Source organism: Typopeltis vanoorti, chromosome 14 (genome assembly GCF_054136105.1).
Source record: "Typopeltis vanoorti isolate ZY-2024b chromosome 14, IOZ_Tvanoo_1.0, whole genome shotgun sequence".
Taxonomy (NCBI): Eukaryota; Metazoa; Arthropoda; class Arachnida; order Uropygi; family Thelyphonidae; genus Typopeltis; species Typopeltis vanoorti.
Genome location: NC_143562.1, coordinates 33,708,198 through 33,730,870, shown reverse-complemented (window position 1 = coordinate 33,730,870; position 22,673 = coordinate 33,708,198). Strand labels below are relative to the sequence as shown.

The window sequence follows — 22,673 nt, the reverse complement described above, 5'->3', positions numbered from 1 at the left end:
GCGGATTAAAGCAAATTTAGTGCTCACAATTTTATAGGTTGCAGCTAGACAGAAAACAGACAACGTTACATGAAAAATATTACGTTAGTGGTTTTACTGCACTAAACCAAAATGTTACTATCAAAATTAAAGCAGAAAAGAACTGCAAATTTGTTTAAATTTGAGTTGCTGAACAAATGTATTGAAATGCCACCACTAACTGTCATTGTCAAATTTAGAGTTTGTGGCTTGTGACTTTCATTATTGTGAGCACAGGTAACATGCATACGTTGAGTCACAGACTGGAAACTTGCACGTGCATAGACAAAAATTAAGGGAATATTGATCCAGTGTGACCTCATTCTATGTTAAGTGGTGATTCCTAAAGCAACCAACTGAAGGAATTTGTCCTTCATACTTGTGTTCTTTTCATCTTCCCATCAATGTTCATAGTTTCCCATTATTATCATTCTTGTCACCCACCAGTCCCATCTGCATGAACATTTCAGAAGCCCCCATCCCACACGTTTATGGCAGCATCATTAAGTATCTAATATTCCTGATGTCATGTTTATCTCTCATCAAACAACTTCTATGTCATTATCACTGTTGCCTACTTGACTGCACACTTGTTGCTCTCATGAGGCCATCCCTGCACCTCATCCTATTCTTATAACTTGTACTCACAGCCTCACCATCTGTTTCTTATTTGCCTCCTTGAACATACTTTCTTCTCATCCAACAGCACTTCACTCAGTTTCTATTGCAAACAGCTCTCTCTCTCTCCTATCCTCATTCATCCCTTACGTTCTCAAACTCAAGGTTACTTCCTACATACATTTTAGCTGTCATACCATTCATAGTCATTCTCCTCAGCTCTGTTATCATAACACCCATACATAGTGCGTTAACATCATGTATCCTATCCCAATGGCTTTAACAGGCCTTTAAGGCCCACAACCTTCCAAGCATGCTTGGATTTTGTAATAGAAGTACGAGGATAGGATGGTCACCCCTATGCCTGTAAATATTCCTGGCTGAATCCCTGTGTGTTCACGGGGCTGGTTTGCCTGCTTGCAGGATGAAAAACCCCAGATAAACTGGTGGAAAAAAACCCTACTGTCCACGCCCAAGACCGGCTAACTTGGCTATTGCTGAGGAAGATCCTTTAGCTCCTCACATCAGCGACAGGAATCGAACCTAGGACACTCCTTCCCTAGGCATATGGTTGCAAAGCGCAAAGCCACTAGGCTAACCGCCTGGACATTAGCATCAAGTATGGGTATGTTATATGCATGGTACTAACATACTATAGGTTGATCAACCAACCTTTCATATGGACTCAACATATCAAAAAAAAAAAAAAAAAAAAAAAAAAAAAAAAAAAAAAAAAAAACATAAATCTACCTCTCACACTCTTCCACTTTACTGTCTAATAATATTCATACTTCCTTGCATTTCATTCTTTCTTTCAGATCATTTGACTTCTATCCATCATGGCCAATTCTATTACCTCCCTCTCCTCTTCACATTTTGTCACTCATTTCCTATTGTCTCTCCTCTCAAATAAATTTGTTCTAACATCTATCACAGCACAGAACAGTGTGCTCTCCCTCCCACCCACTTTTTCTACTCCCAACTTTCTACTGCTATCACCTGCCTTCAATTCCTCTTTCAGAGGCACATTTCTTTTGTTTCTTCTGCTTTTGACAGCAAGCGTCTCTTCTATATATTCCTTTCCCATACATACCAAGTTTTTTCCTTTGAAGCATATTTATGATTATGTTCAGAATACTAAAGTATTTCACAATGTGATCATGTAAATATGTTTATTAATAAACCACCCTACCTACTGTTACTTTTCATTTCTCACTTCTTAAATGCTTTCTTTTTGGAATTGTATCAGAATTTCCTTTTATAATTGTAAGTTATTTTAAGTTATAAATTAGTATTTGTTCTTTGATTGAAATTGGTTATTTGACATTATGTAATAAATTGGAAAGAGCATTACGTAAAAGGTAATTTGAGAAGAGCCCTATTACAAAAAGACTATACTTATCTGCAGATCAAAATTTAATTTTGATAAGCTTTTGAAAAAGTTTTTCACGGTGATTAACTGTCCTAATTTAAACCATAAGTATTTAGTGCAAATGAACAGGATTTGTTTTATGATTTAAACTTGAATGCCCAGTTTGGCTAGGCCATAGTTATTGCTGCATGCAGATCTTGTTGTTGTCTTCATTTTGTAGTGCATTTCATGTTTTAAAACATTTACACACACAAGCACAGGATGTCAATAAAATAATCACACTAGTCTGTTACCCCCATCCCTTTTTTTTTTTTTTTTTTTTGTTTATTATGTAATGTCAGAATAGTGTGTGACTAGAGATTAAATCTAATTTAAGCATAAATATTTACTAATATATTTATGTACATTCCTTATTGCAGATAGTAAAACTCGTACCTTTTTTTGTTTCCACCCACCCACCCCTTCCCAAGTTCAAATATATATAATTAACATGCAGTGTGTAAAGAATAATCTTTTCTGAATGTTTTGTACCATTTTAATGCAGAATTAATAAAGAAATTTGATTTTAAAGAGTCCTGTTTTCATAATGAGTTTTTTGCTATTGATTATTTTGTTGTTGACGCTATTGACTGGAAAAAACATTTCATTTTAATACAAATTAAGTGGATATTGAAACCAACATTATTTCAAAGCTGAATAAGAAGCTCAAAGATAGAAAATCTAAGAGTTTCATGCCGAATATATAGAAACTATAAAAGTTTCAGTGGATCTAAGCATAAGCCAACACCTGGTTCAGGCAGGGGCAACTCATAGTAAAGGTGGAGTAAGTTCTGATCACTATCCTTAGTATTTTACATAATGTAAAGCACATATCCTTATGGACATGTATGACGCTATACATTATGGAAGGGAGTGATCACTACTCAGACCGGTTTCAACCTTTGTTGAAATCTCATCAGTGAGTAGGTAGACCCAGATGCAAATACTGAGGTTGAAGTGATGCAGAAGTTATTCTTTACCATACAAGTTGCTAAAAGGTGACCCATAATTACTGAGATAAAGAGCCAAAAAGGCTTTACTTCAGTGATGCAAAATTATACAAATTAAGTGGATATTGAATCCAACATTATTTTTGAAAATGTTTTTCACAGTGATCAACTGTCCTAATTTAAACCATAAGTATGCCCTGCCTGAACCAGGTGTTTGCTTACACCTAGATCCGTCTAAACTTTTATAGTTTCTAACTATTCAGCATGAAACTCTTAGATTTTCTATCTTTGAGCTTCTTATTCAGCTTTGAAATAATGTTGGATTCAATATCCACTTAATTTTTATAATTTTGCATCGCAAAAATGAAGCCTTTTTGGCTCTTTATTTCAGTAATTTTATTTTAAGTTTAACATACAGCAGTTAAGATTTTTAAGTAATGTATATAATTATTATTAGGTAACATTTCCATGGGGTCCAAGGACTTATTGCAGGAGTGTGCACGATCCATAATTGCACCACTTTGTTTTTGAAATTAATTTGTAAATCATAGCAAAATAATCTTAGGATAGACTGACTGACTGACATAACATGTTATGTCAGTCAGTTTAACTCGCCTCTGAATGGAAACTGTGTGTGTGGAAAATCTAAGTAAACAAAAGAATTGTTTGATAATTCTTCCTTAGCTTGCTGTAAATAGAAAAATCTCAAAACATCCCGCCAATATTATTTAAAAAAAAAACAAAAAAAAAAACTGCTGAGTACTAGGGATGCAACTACTTTACTGCATTCTTTTTAATATTTACTGATATAGTTGTCGCTTTGCTTTTATTATGGTACTGCTCATATTTCAGAGGAGAATTTACATTCATTATAATTAAAACAATGTCAACCAGTTAGCTAATTAAATTGTAGCCAAAATCTTTTGCCTTTTCAGTACTTAACTAGCTTTTTACATGAGATGGTTTTTTTTTTTTTTTTTTTTCCCCCCATGATATATCACTTTCTCCTCCCTTCTCTTTCCTTCACAGCCTTACTCTCCAATTTGGTTCAGTTAATGTGGAAATTGTCTGGGATATGAAACAACTAGTCTAAATTAGTTTGGAAACAACTAAATGCAACCTGCAGACTGAGCTGTGAAGATCAGTTACCATTGCATATTTCTCAGAAAACTTCTGAGAAACATCTTTATTCTAAATTTGGTTGAAATTAGTTGAATGATATAATGAGTGCAGAGGTGTCTATCTGCAGAGGAAGTAACCTCAACAAATTTCTCCTGTATTAATTTCAATTGAATTGAGCGCTGAATTTTTCAGATAAACTTAAACAACAGAAATTGTTATAATATAGATTTGACGACCAGCTGGTTAAACAATGCAGCTTGTAATAGTGTTTGTGAAAAATGGGACTCTTTATGGTACGTCTTTAATTTTTGTTGCACTAGGCTGAAATTCTCCAGGTGCATTAACAGCATCAGGAATGATTATTTCAAATTTGATTGAAATGAGTTAAATAGTGTGACTTGTGAAAAATTCTGCAGAGAATTTTTCACATCTCTTTATTTTAGTTTGATTAGGAAGAATTTTTCAGGGAACTGTTAATATACAAAACAGTTATTTAAAATTTGTAGAGGTACCTAATTATGCTTCAAAGATAGTGAAAAATGCTTTTTGCTTGGCCATTTTGTACATTCAATATGCCATTTATTTTATTCTCTTCATTAACTGAATTTTACACTTCAAATTTAGCAGGCTGTATCTTGTTGAGTACTGTCTAATAAATGTGGCAGACTGATAATATTCATCACAGTAGATCAATTGCTAAAACTCTGGGTCTAAGAGTCACTGTTGCAGCACTTATGACAGTAAAATTATTATATTACATCAGTCTTTGGACTCTAACGGAGTCCAAAGACTCATCACAGGAGACCCATTCTCTCCACACAATCTATCATACCTCTCCCTGAACCCATTTCACTCATTCACAACTCTCCAAGCAAAAAATATAGTCCTCACACCCCTACTAACCACACCTTTATTCAACTTCCAGGGATGACCCCCTTGTTCTGGTCCTCTAGCCAAGTGCTGAAACATTTCCCCTGGATCTATCCTATAAAACCCTTTAAGTAACTTAAATGTTTTTATCATATCTCCTCTTTTTCTGCTCTCTCAACCAACTTCTGCAATCCACACACCTTCATTCTATCCTCATAAGGAACATTCCACAGGCCACTCACCATCTTGGTCACACATCTCTAAATCGTCTTCACTGCTTCCTCATCTCCAAGAAACCCAGGGGACTAGACTTGAGTACAGTAATCCAGATGTATGCGTATCAAGGCCTTATAAAGAGGAATAGCAACTTTCTTATCTCTACTTGTTAATGCGTTCTTCATTAGCCAAGTAATTTTATTGGCTACCTTACCAACATGTCCTCTAAACTTTAACTCTATCACCACCTGAGATCTCTGACTTCATCTGTTTCCTGGAATACAGTGCCATCAATGCGATACATGGCTTGTAATCTATTTATCCCAAAATGCATAACTTTACATTTCTCAACATTAAACTGACACCATTAATTTTTGCTCATACTGATAGCCTATTTAAATCTTCCTGCAACCTCTCCACATTGCTTTGATTAACTATTACTCTACCTAATATCGCATCATCAGCAAACAACACTGAATATTTCCTTTCAGATTATTTCCTATATCATTTATATAGAAATTAAACAGCAGTGGTCCTAGCACTGAACCTTGTGGCATACCACTAGTCACCTCGATTCTGCCCCTCCATATACCACTTTTTGATATCTGTCCAGCAGCTACCCTCTTATCCACTTAACCAGTGTCATATCCATCCTCATTTATTCTAATTTGCATAACAGAGTTCCATGTGGTATTCTGTCAAATGCCTTTTCAAAATCCAGCAAAATCATCATATAGCTATTTCTTTTATCCAACTCAGCTGTTATTCTATTCTAAAAAGTTAGTAAATTACTAAGGCATGACTGACCCTTCACAAAGCCATGTTGATCTTCATACAGTATCATATCTACCCATTCTTGAATTCTATTTTTTACCAGTTTTTCTAGTACTTATATCACCATGCCTGAGAGACTGATTGTTCTATAATTTGCTACTGTAATATTAGAACCTCCCTTATGCAAAGAAATTATTTTGTCCTCTTTCTACTCCCTTGGAACCTCTACCAGAGCTCAGACTTAACCTGGTCAAAGGCATTGCCGGTTCCCTTGCACATTCTCGCAAAACCCTAGCTGATATCCCATCTAATTCCACAGCTGTGTTTACATTGAGATTCTGCATTATCCTAAGAACCTCCAAGTCATCCACTTCTGTTCCCACATTAGTGTCTGTTATATAGGTTAAAGCAGGATCCTCACTAGGATGATATACCCTTGCAAAGTGGTCACTCAATAACTCATCTATTTTATCTGCTTGTGTCTTGTTGTTTAACTTTGACTGTATATATCAGAACACAGAATTATAAGTAAATAATTATTTCTTGACTTATTGCTGGTGTTATAACCAGCATCTTCAAAGCACAAAAACACAGTTTGTCACAGTACACGAGACTACAACAACATGGTGTAACAAAGGGACTAGTTTGAATTATTTACTTATAATTCTGTGTTCTGATATATACCATCAAAATTAAACAACATGTATGATGAACACATAAGCCTTTCTATATTCTGCTTCTGTCTCCTTGTGACCATCATCACTCGTTAAGGATTAATTTCCATAGTCGTTCTTCCTCTTACTTGCCACATAACAGAAGAACTCTTTGGGATTTCCTTTGACCTCCTCAGCTAGATTCTTCTCTTAACTTGATTTTGCCTTCCTTGCCATGTGGTCATCTTTCTTGCCCGAGCCTTGTACTGTTTGAATGAGTTTGTTGGTCAGCTTTCTCTTTATGTACCTTCCACAGCATTTTCTTCTTCTGCAGCTCATGCTTAATGATATTACTCATCCATCTAACTCCTACCTGATTAACCCTTCTTACCCTAGGTATGCAATTTAATACTGCTTCCTCTCATAAACACCTGCCTTGTAGTTCTACAAATACTCCTTGGTAGAATATTTTTCATGTTTTACAATCTGCCAAGGCAAGACTGCATGGTCACTTTCACTATTGGAGGCAATGTGTGATACATTTTGTTAATTAACAGTTAATGCATCCAATATTTTGGCTCATCACAGATACATGTTCAGTAAGTGCAGTATAAATTGTAACCAACATACAGGCAACAAAATAAAGTGAAACTTATATGGATGGTAGTAGCAGCTTAGTGTAATGTAGGAACTCCTATTTCCTAAATTTTGGGTTTAACACCACATCTCAAATTAGACTTTAGTATTGAGTATATTATTGAAGTATACTATGTTTCACTTTACTTTGTGCCTCTTATGTTTGTTTGGTTGAGAAATATAGTTAGTTTCTTTAGAAAGAAAGAAAATGAGATTATAATTTCCACTGCATTTGTGTAGTAATCAGACCATTTAACTATGCAAGATACTTCACCTGAGGATTATCTTAGTTTGAACCTGAATGAATTCATTATTATTAACAAAACTTCATGCAGTCACTAGACTCATCACATGAGGTCTCACTCATATGACAACACATCTGTCCATCTGTCATACTGTATCTTAAACCCAGTCATACTCTTGATATTCACACCACCATTCTCCATTTATTCCTGACTCCCGACTCTTATTTACCATAATCTGCTAGGAAAATCCTCTTATTTTCCTCTCTCTTTACTCTGAATAATTTCCTTTTCCCATATTTTCTTGGAATCTCACAATTATTCCTCCTTTCAAAACATTAAAACTGGTCAGAACACATGTAATTATGAGATCAATTTTTGTTAAATAGTTAAGTAATTTATTTTTTATTTTTATTTTTTTTTAAACAGGGGAAAATTTTACAAGCACTTCAAACTGCAATGCACCTCATCTTTGCAAATGCTAGCAATATGAAATTACATTGGCCATATAGTTACTGGTATAAAAGTAAAAAAAAATGTATTTTTTTTTATGTTTTATTCTACTTTATTTTAATGTTGGTTACATGTAAGAATTCTCAAAATATAATTTGCTTGCATCATACCACTCAGGAGGTAATTAAAAATTATATCTTGATAAGTGGATTCACTAAATATGCCAATGGATGTTAAAAAACAGTTTTTATTTTCAAAAGGCTGTCTTAGGCTGAAGGGATGAAAATAACAAAATATGGCCAATTTTCCTTTATAGCCACCTATTAAGAATATCTTTATAAAAATTTCAGATATTTATTTGGTCTCCCACAACTTTTTTGCTCTTCAAAGTCAGCCATTTTTAATTTTTGGAAAATTTTAAGGTAATATTTTTCACAGATGAAAATTAGTGATTTTGGGCATGCATATTCCACTACATCAGGGTTCATCAGTGTGTGGCTTGCAAACATGTAACTGCAGCTCTTTAATTTTTAGCCCATGTACAAGTGCATGCCACAAACACTTCTCACTTCAGTGCGCATGGACTGCAAGGTGTTCAAGGGTAATCGTTGCGGCAGGTGAGTATAAAAGTTAAATAGAAACAAAATAATATCTGTGTGTTCAATGCATGGGTTAGTTTACTGGACATGTAGTATATACAAATTTAAAAATATTTACATTTGGACTTTTCTCGGATTTTTGGTTTGATGTATTTCTGTGAGCAAATATTTTCAAACACGAACTATATTAAAAATCTAGAATCCATCGAAACAATGACTCTCTCTCAGCATGTTCAAAGATGAAAATTATGGCATATTTGCCTGATGTTGAGAGACTCCCTCAAGAAGATTAGCAGCAAAAGTCACATTAATTTGTACTTAATTTGATGTTTATTACATTTCTCAGTATTAATAAACAATATTTCAAAATATTTTTTTTAATAATGCCTTCTCACTCTATTCTGTTTATTAATCCCTGACAGATCGAGCTGAGGTGCAGCTCTTTGGATTTATTTATTTTTTTTAAATCAAAAATGGCTCTTCACTCAAAAAAGATTGTCATGTATTTCATTGTATAAATGAAATACATGAAATATGAAGCATCAACTTGGGAATTCAACCTGGGACCATCAAGGTAAAGTACCAAATGGAAAAAGAGTACTCAGAACACCTAAAGCAGGTGGTTGTTATATTTAAGAAAATTATTGTCTGAAAATGCAAATAAGAAATTAAAATTGCAGTAAAAAAAAAAAAAAGAGATTGGACAGTCTAAAAATAAGCTGTGTTTTAATTTTAAAATCCTTGGATATTGTAATTCTTTTTGTAAAGTGAATAAAAATGACTGCTATTATTATTATTATCATCCTAAGATCCCATGGAGTCAAAGACTCATCTAGGAACTTCCTTTATCATACACACAGCTCACTATGGTGATACTGTGCCTTAAACACATTCAGATTCTCTGCAGACATCCTGATCTCCCACCACTTTATGAAAAACCTCTTCAACATTGATCCTATAACAACCCCTTACCAACTTGTATGCCATATCATATCACCCCTCTTCCTCCTATCCACTAGACTGTAAATTGTATCTTCTCAACCTTTCTTCATATTCAACATTCCAGAGATCAGAAACTACCTTAGTCAGCCACCTCTGGATCTTTTCCAACATATCTTTGTCTTTTTGAAAACCAGGTGACCAAATTATCATTCTTCTGTGCACAATAGTCCATGTGTGTGTCCTAATCAGAGCCTTATACAGTGGAATAAGAATCTTCACTTCTGCAAGTTAGTGTCCTTTTCATCATCCTCAAAATTCATTGTGTTGTCCTCACAATTTTGGCAATGTGTCCTCTAAATTTTAGATCCTTATCCACAATCACCCCAAGATCTCTTATTTTCTCCATCTCCAGCAGTATATCCCCACCAAGTGTAAATTTTACATCCCATCTTTCTTTCCCCAATTTTAAAATCTTACATTTTGCAACATTGAACTGGCATCCGCACTCCTGTGCCCAATCACTTAATTTATTCAAGTCTTCTTGTAAGGTCACAACGTCTGTTCTACTGCTCATAGTTCATCCCAACTTTGCATCTTCTGTATAATAAATTTAGTTTAATCCTTTATCCAAGTGTGAGCAAACAAAGTTTGCGCCTGAAAGTATCTTCAGGACTGGGGTAAGGTGGTTCAACACTAGGGCAACTCGTTGCAAAGGTGGAGCAAGCTACCACAACTCCTGTCTCAGTATCTCCTATAATGCAAAACACGTCTCCTTGCAAATATGTCTAATGTTATGCATTAAGGGAAGGGCCACTACCCAGACTAGTTTCGACCTTTATTGAGGTCTCTTCAGTGGGAGCCTTTGTTTGCTCACACTTGGATAAAGGATTAAACTAAATTTATTATACTCTAACCAAGTGAAAAATAAACTTTCAACATCTTTCTCTAAATCCAGAGTAATTCAATAAAAAAGGGTGGCACACCATTTGGCAACTCCTATAGATAGAGATGACCTGCTAATGCTTCTGCCTGGTATCTCAACTTGGGCCTGGCTCCCACTGAAGAGACCTCAATAAAGGTCGAAACTAGTCTGGGTAGTGGCCCTTCCCTTAATGCATAACATTAGACATATCTGCAAGGAGATGTGTTTTGCATTATAGGAGATACAGAGACAGGAGTGTAGGTTGCTTGCTCCACCTTTGCAACGAGTTGCCCTGATGTTGTACCACCTTACCCCAGTCCTGAAGATACTTTCAGGCACAAACTTTGTTTGCTCACACTTGGATAAAGGATTAAACTAAATTTATTATACTCTAACCAAGTGAAAAATAAACTTTTGCATCTTCTGCAAACAACTAAATATTCCCATCCAAATCCTCCCCAATATCATTAACATGCAGGTTAAACAGCAATTTAACCTGAGGCACTAGTGACTTTCCTCTTCCTGGATATCGCTCCCCCATACACAACTTACTGATGCCTATCAGATAGCCAATCTCCGATCCAATTCACTAGTCTAATATCCAACCCCTTTTGCTCTAATTTGACTATCAACTTATGTGGTAATCTATCAAAAGTCTCTGCAAAATCTAAGTATACTACTGTGTATCCATCTCCTTTATGAAACTGTCACCTGATTGTAATAAATAAGTAGATTATTATGACACCTCCAGGGAGTCCAGAGACTCATTGAGGGAGGGCACCTACTCTACAGCTCATTCTAACTGCAACTACACCAATGCCATCTACTACATAAATACTGGCCAATTCCTTATTCTGAAATTTTCGTACATTAATCTATTCAAAATTGCTTGTCATTCAAGATTTTGTCTTCACTTTCAATACTAAGCTACTTTTTCTTTTCTTTCTGATCCCTAGTGCCAAAATAAATTTTATTATTCAGATCAGCCTCATTTTTTTTTTTTTTTAATGTCAGTAATAACAATTACTGACATTAAGATATTTCTGTATTTCCTGTTCTAGCTCCACTTCTTTTTGACTGATCTTCCAATTGCTGAATTTTCACATTTACCATGGTTTTCTGATAAAAGTATCAGTAGCACTTGGAAGTTTTTCCACTTGGTTATACTATAAATTGAAGATACCAAGAAATTATATACTTGGTTTAATCCTTATCCAATTGTAAGAAAACAAAGTTTGCGCCTTAACTATTTTCAGGACTGGGGCAACTGGTATATTGAAGGTAATGCCGTCACATCACTTGCCTTAGTATTTCATAATTATGGGATACTAAGGCAAGTGATGTGACGGCATTAGCTTCAATATACCAGTTGTCCCAGTCCTGAAAATAGTTAAGGTGCAAACTTTGTTTGCTTACACTTGGATGAAGGATTAAACCAAGTATATAATTTCTTGCTATCTTCAGTTTATATCAGTAGCAATTGTTTAGCTGGTTCCAGATTACATGATTTGATTTATTATACTTTAAATTTAATATTTCTTCATATATAAGCCACATCCAGAGTAATTTTTTTAAACATTTAGTTTAATTTTATGTTATTTTTTATGTTGAACCCATGTATGGGTAAAAATATTGCTAATAAATTAAATAATAAAAGTATGGGTAATAAATTCCTTTCATTAAATGGTGCCAACAATACTTTTTTTTTTTTTTTCACGATGCAGTATCAGTGGTATAAAAATGTATACCACATAATATAATATGACCCACTTATGAGAATGACAAAATTCATGATTTCTGAAGAAACTGAGTATAAAATAAAGTATTCCTTTGGATTATTCTGTTTAAAGGAAAGCAATTTTTAAGCAGCATTATCACAGCTGTTTTTTATGTTGCTTCCTGTATAGCATGCTGAATTTAAGATTTTTTATTTTATTGCTGATATTAGATACAATTAGTAAATATAATTTGTAGATTACTATAAATATCTATAGAATCATACTAAGTGAAATCATCAGGAGGCTGAAAATGAATAATTTTTGATTTTGATTGAGAGTGGATTATTTTGTTGCCCTATCTTTAGGTGGAATTTTTTTTCACCCTTCTTGGTATCCTATTAATTATGGCAGCCATTTTTATTTGGTAGAGCCACAGAATTTTACAATTTTGGAGAGTTTTAAAAGTAATTACAGCTTATTTCAGATTGTCCAATTTCTGATTTTTAATTGCCATTTTAATAAATAAGGTGTGTGCTTCTTGATTTCTTATTTGCATTTTCAGACAAACAAATTCTTTTCAAGATGGCAGCCATCTACTTTATTCATTCAGCCAGAGGGGCATGTGGTGAAATTATCAGCATGGATAGAAAAATCAGAATAGCATGGTGGACTCAGGAAGTTAAGGCAATCATGAAAAAAATAAAGTGTATCAAAAGAAAAGTTTCTAGCAATTAAGGATGTGCCTCTGAGAGAATACAGAGGAGAAATGTAAGAAAGCGAACCAGTGTCTAAAAGTAATTCTCCGGTGGTAGCTCAGCTGGCAGAACAGTGGACTGTAGTTAGAGAATTCAGTAATCCCTAGGTTGGTGGTTCAAATCTGCCTCGATGGAAGTTTTTAGTGGTGAATGAGTGGAATAAGCTGCCAGAGTCTGTTGTGGGTGCCATGACTGTGAATGAGTTCAAGGCGAGGTATGATAGATACTGTGTGAATGTCGAATAGTTGTTCTTGACATGATGTTAGGGCCTTCCTCGATGAGTCTATTGACTCCTTGGAGTTGCCTGTCATAACGATAATTAAACCAAAGTCATGGGAAGATTTGATAAGAATATGAAAAGCAAATAGTTGTTGGAGGTTGTTGACAAAACGATAAATAGAGGAAGTAGCACTCTAAGAGGAATCAGATGATAAAGGTGACATGAAAACTGAAAAGATATTCTTGATGTCTGGAGCAGTTACTTTGAAAGGTTGCTGAATGATAAAAGAATTGACAAATTATTGGTAGATTTTCAAGAGGAATGAAATCAGACATATAATATTAGTATGTTAGTATTAGTAATCAGACATATATAATAATCAGACATATAATAATAATCTTACTACTAGAATATTAGTACTTAAGGTAGAAAAAAAAAGCAATCAAATCCTGAAATAGAACAGCAGCTGGAGTAGATGATATAGTAATAAACAAGTTAATCCAATCACTCGCATTTTACAGGAAACATTTTTATTTTGTAAAATAAATAAATACAAAATTAAACTCCAACTTTATCCGTTAATTTATTTGTGCTCCTCTTTTCCTAATAAGTTCGTTAATTCACTTAGGCATGGACTCTGCCAACATAGAACAGATTTTTCTTATTTATACATTCCAAAACCATAGTTTTGTAATGGATTGTATTAAGTTATCCTTTGTATCACCATTTAATTTTCCAAGTTGACTTTATCTTCCTGTTGGAAGATGACTTTATCTTTCTGGATCTGTGGGACCACTCTTTTCTCCAATAGTTTTATGTATTGGTCACTTTTCATCATAACGTCAATAGCACAAGTGATCCTGGACCATCATGTGTAAAACAACTCCAGAACATCTTTTTAGCTGGGTTTAGGAGCTTGTTGAAGGTGGGCAGGAGAAGTCTTCTTGGCTGCTGATTTGAGAACATGGAGATCTTGCTCTCCTTGGACAATGAAATGGCTCTCATCTAAGAATACGATCTTCTTCCACTTCTCAGCAGCTCAATTTTTGTACACTAAAGCCTCTTTTTCTGCATAATTGCCATAATTTTTGTCAACAGTTGTTTAGTATGTGGGCAGTCCTCCCTGCTTCCAACAATCTTCGATATCATGCCAGAAACATTAATCCCACTAACTGCCAAGTCTCTGTTTAAGTATACAGTAGACAATCTTGGATTCATTTTGCTTTCCCTAACTAGTAAACTATCTTGAGTAAGTGTAGTTTTCCTTTTTTGCCAACATTTTCCTTTTCCTTCAGGGGAAAAGTACCTGTCTCCCTAAACCTCTTTAATATCACATTAACAGTACTCAAACCAACACCACGCTCATTTGCAGTTTGTCTTTGAGTCATGGTTGTGTGGTGAGAAAGAGTACATATTTTTGAACACTTTCTTGGAAATGTATCCATTTTATAGCTACACAAAATGAATAAAACACTATGAATGTCAGCTTGTTTACACTATTAAAATGAACAATGCTATTAATAAACATAGTAGAGACAGTTAAAACACATAGCATTCAATCAAAATAGTGAACTGAAACAAAAACTTGACAAAAATTTGGCTGTTCGAATTAATTTGTTCGCTACTGTATATTTGACTAGAAATGCAAAATACTCCAATTTTGGAAGTATAAAAGTTTTACAGTGGCTGCACATCCTTCAGAATGTGTGATCAGAAAATTTGTGAAGATTGGAGTAGAATTCTGACAAGTATTCATATAAAGAAAATAAAACTGAAAGTGAGAATTACAGAACTTTCCATACTGAGTGTGTTCCAGTTATTTAGGCAAGCATTCTTGAGAAGAGGAGGAGACTGAAAAAAAATTATAGAAGGCAGAGTTGGAGAAGAACAAGTTGAGTTCAGGCCAGTAGTGGTTGTCAGGATCATATTTTTTACTTTAAGTCAGAGAATTGAGAAATCATGGGAATATAAACAGAGATCCATATTTAAGTTTTGTAGATCTGAAAAAGAAATAACAAAACGAAAAGAGAAAAGTTTCAAACACGACAGTATATGTATGGTGTATACTGGATATGATATCATTCAACAGAGTAGTGTATATTTGTAAGTTAGCATTTAGAATCGAGAGAAGTATAGGAAGATAATTTGATTTAAAATCAAGTGTTGGAGTGTGTTACACTTTCTCCAATCTTATTTGTTATCATTATGAAGAAAAGTAGCATCATGTCTGATAACAAAATCTGAGATATTAAACTCGGCTCATTATATGATGCAACTGATGTTATGCTCTGAAATAAATTCCATAGAAGTTTGTCCTAGTTTCAGTAAAATGACCACATAACCTAAACAATATAAACAAATTATACTTGAGCATAAAATGTACCAGTTTCACAGGTCCACTTCAGAGAAATCAAGAGTTTATTGATATTGCAAAAAAAAAAAAAAAAAAAAAAAAAAAAGAAATAATACTGTGAGGGTTAACAACATTAGGCAGTGAAAGAACAAAACAGATTAAAAAATAAATTACAAATTAAGATTAAAAATTAATAAAATGCATTTCATTTTTAATCTATATATTCTTTCAAGATATCTTTCATTGCCTAAAGTTATGTTAAACTTGCTATTTTTTTAACCTTTTTTTTTGTAACATTAGTAAGCTCTGGACAAAGTGAATCTGTCAGTTCATGAAATTAATAGTTTTTGCTAAACTATAATTTGTTTATGTTCTTTGTTACATGGCCATTGTACTGAAACGATGTTGAACTTGTCCAAAATCACAGAAACCGCAAACTTGTTTCGGCATAATTCCTTAATTAAAGTTATTAACTACTGTTGCAAACTTGGCATGGAAATTAGCATGATAAAGACTGAAAATACGCAGGAACATTGAAATCATCATCTTCATTCTCATTGGAGAACCAATGGAACAAGTCAAGCATTTGCTATTTAGGCACAATTTAGTGAATATAGTAAATTAAATATGGAAATAAACAAAGTAAAGTTGCATGGTGGGAAGCTAGTTGAATAAATTAATATGGAATAAGAGAGAACTTAACCAAAACACTAACACTATACAAATTATTATTATTGTTACGTGACACCTTCAACGAGTCCAAAGACTAATTGAGGGTGGGCACCCACTCAACAACTCTCCATCTTCACCATTCAATCCACTAACTACATCAATGTCATTTACTGCCCACCATCACCACTAGTATTTTCACAGAGCATCACAAACATCCATTCCCATGGTGGGATTCGAACCCGCAGCCTTTTGTCTGGAGAGCGGATGTGCTAACCCACGGCCTGAGAAGATGCAATTTACAGAGTCTAGTGGATAAGAGGAAGAGGGGTGATATGACAGAAACATACAAGTTGGTATGGGGGTTGTTACAGAATCAATTTTTCATAAAATGGTGGGTGATCAAGGGAGAACAAGATGTCATCCCTGGAAACTGTATAACGAGGGAGTGAGAAGCAGGTTTTTTGCATTCAGAGTTGTGAATGATTGGAATGCCTTGTCTGAGAGTGTGGTGTCTACAGAGAATTTGAACGTGTTTAAGGTGCGGTGCGATGAGCTGTGTGTATGACAAAGGGACCTCCTAGATGAGTCTTTGACTCCATGGGGTGTTGGGATAATAATGATCATCCTTATACTGAAAAACCAGTCACTTGCTGTTCTGATTATAGAGAAATTGGCCTAATGAGCAACGAAGTGAAATTATTTCTTAAAATAATATTGAATAGACGTCATAATCTGATAAATAAAATAACAGCTGAAAAATAATATGAATTCAGAAGTGGGTTATTGAATTGCATGCATTATTGAATTTCAGAATGTTATGAGAAAGATTAATTGCTATAAAAAATGAATAAATACAAATATGAGGGCGGTCTCAAAAGTTCTCGGCCTAACAATGAAAAAACGAATTTATAATTTCAAAATTATTTTTATTTTTCAACATAATCTCCGTTAAGACTAGTACATTTATTCCAGCGATGATCCAGCACCATTATCCTGTCTCTGTAGTGGTTCTCAGTAAGATCTGCAAAATACCCCTCTACAGCTGCATCACCTCTTGATTGAAGAAAAACGCTGACCAGTGAGGAAGAGTTTTAGTTTTGGGAAGAGATAGAAGTCAGAGGGAGCCAAATCTGAGGAATAGGATGGATGTTCCAACAATTCATAGTGCAGATCCCTTAATTTTCCCATTGCCAAAATACCTTTGTGGGCAGGTCTTGATGAAAGATGATTTTTTTTCTTCTGCGAACCAGGTCTTTTCTCATCTGGTCTGGTTAAAAGATCAGAATAATATTCCTCCGTTATTGTTTTACCCTTTTCAAGATAATTAATAAACAAAATGCCTTTAGCATCCCAAAACACCGATGCCGTTACTTTTCCTGCTGATGGAACGACTTTGTCTTCTTTGGTGCTGAACAGCTGGCTTCTGTCCACTGTTTTGACTGCTGTTTGGATTCTGTGTGTGTTATGATGAATCCAAGTCTCATCCATAGTAATAAATCGATGCACAAAATCAGTTTTATTCTTGTTAAAATCTCCAAGCACTGTTCAGAGATTTTCATGCAAGTGCATTTTTGATCTGCTGTAAGCAAGCATGCCACCCATCTTGCGCAAAGCTTTTTCACTACACATTCTTCTGAAATGCCTATAGTCTTAGCAATTTCACACACTCTGACCTGCTAGTCATCCAATACCATATCGGCACTTGATCAATGATTTCTGGTGTTACACTTTTTGGATGTCCTTCATGTGGATCATCTTCAAGACTGTTACAGCCACGTTTAAACTCGGCAGCCCATTTCTTAATTGTTGAAAATGAAGGAGAAGAGTACCCATAAACTTCTATGAATTTCTTTTGGTGTTAAACCTTTTTTTACAAAGAATTTTGTAAAAAAAATTCTTTGTAAAAAAAGTGGATAAAATGGATAAAAATGTAATTTTTATGTAATCCATTTCAAAGGGATTCAGACAACACTTTTGCTTCATACAGTTGTATAGAACAAACTACTTGATAGAATGACTTGCAATTTCACATGGATGCTTATTATAGATGTACCAACTTAGGGAGAAAAAAAAAAAAAAAAAAAAAAAAAAAACTTGCTGATAATGCTGCCATCAATGGTTGAGGCCGAGAACTTTTCAGACCACCCTCGTAAAACTGGTCTACTTCTATTTTATAATTTTGAAAAAGTATATGATATTGTTTCTTATGATAACCTTATAAAAAGCTATTGAAAACATTGAACACTCCTCAAACAATTTAAGAATAATAAACATATATTGGAATTAAGTATCTACAATAGTAAAAACAAACTTTCACAATCGATAGATATTAAAAAAGGAGTCCTACAAGAATGTGTTTTAAAGTTGTTTTGCATTGTTTCAGATCTTCTCAGACTGGAAAGAGGTGAACCTTTATTCATTGCTCCTGAGTACCATTTTCCACTGGTCAGTTGTCCACTTCACATGCTCTTTGCATATGACAAACGAACCACCTTCTTCATTGTTGTGGTGTTCAGTTTGTGTGCCGTTGCTTTTTCATTGGAAACCCAATAAATGGAGTTCTTTTTGTTCAGTATTAGTGCTCACCATGGTGTTACTGGTGTTCTGGAACTCATCATGGATGGTCTGTGCTGATTGTAGCTGGTTTTTGCTTGCCACCTGTTTTAACACCTTCATGTCCCTCTCAGTCATTTCCAGTGGCTGCCCTAGGTGTTTACATGCACTAATAATGGCAGAACATTTCAATTTGTTGATCACATCACTAGCCATTGATTTTTGGATGCTCAAGTTGAGCGGCAATGGCACTTATTGACATTCCACCAATGTGACAGCCCACGATGTTATCCCTCTCGAAGTTACTGAGTTAAAGTCGTGTTGCCATGCCAACTGTATTCAGCTGTTACGATGAAATACTGCTTCTTCCTATCTTTACATTGGTTTTTATGCTATTAACAAATCTGGAATGTTCCATAGCTTCAAGTTACAGAGGGGGGGAAAAAACTTGGAAAATACAAATTATGTATTTTCCAAGTTTTTCTCCAAGTTACTGCTTCCACTTGGAGAAAGTTATCAAGTCTTGACCTGGGAGATTGCTAGATATGCAGCAATTATTCTATTAAGAAGGGATATATGTATGATTATGAAAAGCAGGTGATTATGAGAAGCTGAGGAGTCGGTTTTCATTAGTTCCATGGTGTAAGAATTTGGAGAGAAGAGATAGTAGTGGATTGGAGGTGGTCATGGGGTGTTTGAAGAAACCAGTATTGCAATGTGTACCTAGAGTCAGAAGGATAAATTGGGTAGAAGTTAGATGGATGAATGTCTTCATTAAATAAAAGTTGCCCAATAAGAAAAGGTTATGAAGAGATTATAAAGAAAAAAGTGATCAGCATGCTATGAGCAGTGTAAGGCACAGGCAAGAATGGTGACTGGTCTGGTAAGAAAGGCCAGATCTAATTATGAGAGAAAGATAGCTGATGAGGCCAAAAGAAACCCTAAAAGATTCTTTTGCTATGTGACAAGTAAAAGGAGGAATGACTATGGAAAAATGGCTTTAAGAAGTGTTGATGGTGGGGAGATAACTAGAACCAAACCTAGTTGAATCACTGAGTAAGCATTTTGCAGGGTGTACCATCTAGGTGGTGACATTGCATTGTCAGATGTGACACGAACTGATAGGAGAATATAGGTTGAAGAAGTGGAGGTGCTTAAAATATTGGAGAACATCAATGAGAACACAGCCATACGATTAGATGACATATCGGCCCATATAAATATCCACCGAGTCCTGAATTCTGTCTTTCAACCATTTCTCCAATACTTTAACCACTCCTGAGATGAGATGCTGACCAGCATATAATTTGCTACTTATATCTTGGAGTCTCCTTTATGCAAGGGGACTATTTTGCTCTTTCCTTTTCTACCCACTCCATTGACACCTCCTCTGTTCAGAAATCATGTTGTCCCTTATAGAGTATCACATTCCTATCCACCCAGTCCTGAATTCTCTTTCACCAATTCTCCAATACCTTAACCACAAGTTCTGAGATGCTGACTTGCCTATAATTTGCTACTTTTGTCTTGAAGCCTCTTTTATGCAATGGGACTAATTTTGTCCTCTTTTCATTACATTGAGTTCTCAGTAATGAGGCTTAAATTAAGCAGCATTACTGAGAACTCAATGTAATGAAAAGAGGACAAAATTAGTCCCATTGCATAAAAGAGGCTTCAAGACAAAAGTAGCAAATTATAGGCAAGTCAGCATCTCAGAACTTGTGGTTAAGGTATTGGAGAATTGGTGAAAGAGAATTCAGGACTGGGTGGATAGGAATGTGATACTCTATAAGGGACAACATGATTTCTGAAGGGTAGGTCTTGCCTTAGTAATTTGCTTACTTTTTCATAATCAAGTGACATTGGAGTTGTATAAAGGAAATGGCTACTCAGTGATATTGCTAGGCTTTGCAAAAGAATTTGACAAGATTTCACATAGATTGTGTAAATTGGAGCAAATAGGAATGGATATGGATCTGGCAGTTTTGATTGGAAGGTGGCTGATGGACAAGATATCAAAGAGTGGTTTATAGAGGAATTGAGTTAAAGAGAAGGAAAGTGATCAGCAGTTAGAATTGAAGGAAGTACAGGAAGATGGTTTAATGTTAAATCTGGTGTGAGACAAGGATGTACATATTATGAAGGAAAGTGGTATTAAACATGATATCAGAATTGGAGATGTTAATGTCAGCTCTTTGCTTTATGCAGACAATGTTATTCTTCTAAATAAATCTGCTACAAGTTTGCAAGATTCCCTGGCTAAATTGAATAACTTGTGTAATAGATATGGTATGAAGGTCAGCATTAAAAAGACAAAGACAATGAAAATAGGTAGAATTGTTGAAAATGTCAACTGTGTTGTCAATGGGGAACCTGTGGCACAAGTAAAACATTTCAGCTACTTAGGCACGATTTTTACTGAAGATGGTAAATTAAATATGGAAATAGACAGTAGAATCAACAAAGCTGATATGGTAGGAAGTCAATTGAATAAATTCATATGGAATAAGAGAGAAATTAGTCGTAACACTAAATTAGCTGTATACAAGACAGTGTTCAAACCAGTTTTAACTTATGGATCTGATAGCTAGGTCTGGAGTAAAACACTTGACCAAAGACTAGAAACCACAGATATGAAAGTCCTGAGAAAGATTAGAGGCATGAGCAGATGGCATCAATGGCAATATCATATTAAAAATGAGGATATTATGAAAGAACTTGACATTGTCAGCATCCAGGAATGCGTTAGCAGAGCTGATCTCAGGTGGTATGGTCACTTAAACGGAATGGGCGAGGAAAGATTAGCAAAACAAGTGTTCTCTGTCAGGTTGGCAGGAAAACAACCCAGAGGAAGACCAAGATATAGGTGGATTGATACGGTACAAAGTGCCTTGGACGATGGAAATATAAGATCTGATAATGTTGGAATCTTGACAAGTAACAGACTGATTTGGAAGAAAATTGTAGATTGGAAATTAGTAACGAATGTAAATTTTTCATGTAGTACTATCATATCCTGTACACCCCCTTGAGGATACATGTCAGGAATTTTATGATGATGATAATGATGATGATATATAAACATACATATACACAGTAAACCCTCGATTTAACGGACTTCGGATTCAATGGACAAAATTTCCGGTCCGTATGTCACGTGAAAATTAACAACCCTGTTAATTTTAAAATGCTTTTAACCAAGATTTGCTTATAATTAAATGAACAGGTTATTTTTTGCTATTAATTTCCTGTTATTTTTAACAAATTTTGGCAAATAGGCCAGCATATGTTTTAAAAACACTGTAGTAATTTAGCCGACATAAATGAGTCGCCGCTCATAAAACAAGTTCGGCGAATGATTAGGACATGATCACACCAATCGCACTGTATTTGGTTCTTTTATCGTGTGGCATGACTTTCTGCGGAAGTTTTATCATACATATTTTCATAATTTTAGGGAGTTAATTATAAAAAAACAGCAGAATTCAAAAGTTCAAAAAAAAACTTGATAGTTTTTTCAAAGCAGGATTACCTAAACCAAGCGTCTCAACATCAAACATTAACTTCATATTAACTTATCTAAAAGTGTGAAAATTGTGTTAAAAATTGTGTGTAAAACAATTTTTTTGTTATTACAGTGCTAATATTGATAAAATTGCAGTATAATGTTAGATATTTTTATTTTAAAAAATTTGCAATTTAACGGATTTTCGATTTAACGGACACCCCCTTAGCCTCTAAGGGGTGTCCTTTAAATCGAGGGTTTACTGTATATGTATATATATAGGTTAGATTATCTACCCTTAGTCACATGAAAACCTTGAAAACATGAAACTGTTTTCAAGCCATTGTGTGGTCTCACACAATGTTAATGTCATCCACTACTTATTTACAAAACATCCTTATGACTGTGAGATTCAGAGCAACAACTTTTTGTTTGGAGAGTGGATATACTACCTACTCAGCCAACCCTGGT

The 22,673-nt window shown here is 34.7% G+C and overlaps 1 protein-coding gene across 4 annotated transcripts in view; it reads left to right on the top strand.

The window, feature by feature from the left end:
* Nucleotides 1-22,673, top strand: part of MICU1 (Mitochondrial calcium uptake 1) — a 308,863-nt gene that overhangs the window by 59,014 nt on the left and 227,176 nt on the right. For 2 of the 4 annotated variants that reach the window (XM_090403891.1, XM_090403890.1), the window contains exon 3: nt 8,498-8,580. The exons of the other annotated variants lie outside the window; for them this stretch is intronic. The gene's annotated coding sequence lies outside the window, so the exon portion shown is untranslated. The remainder of the gene's footprint in view (nt 1-8,497; nt 8,581-22,673) is intronic. 4 annotated transcript variants of the gene reach the window in all.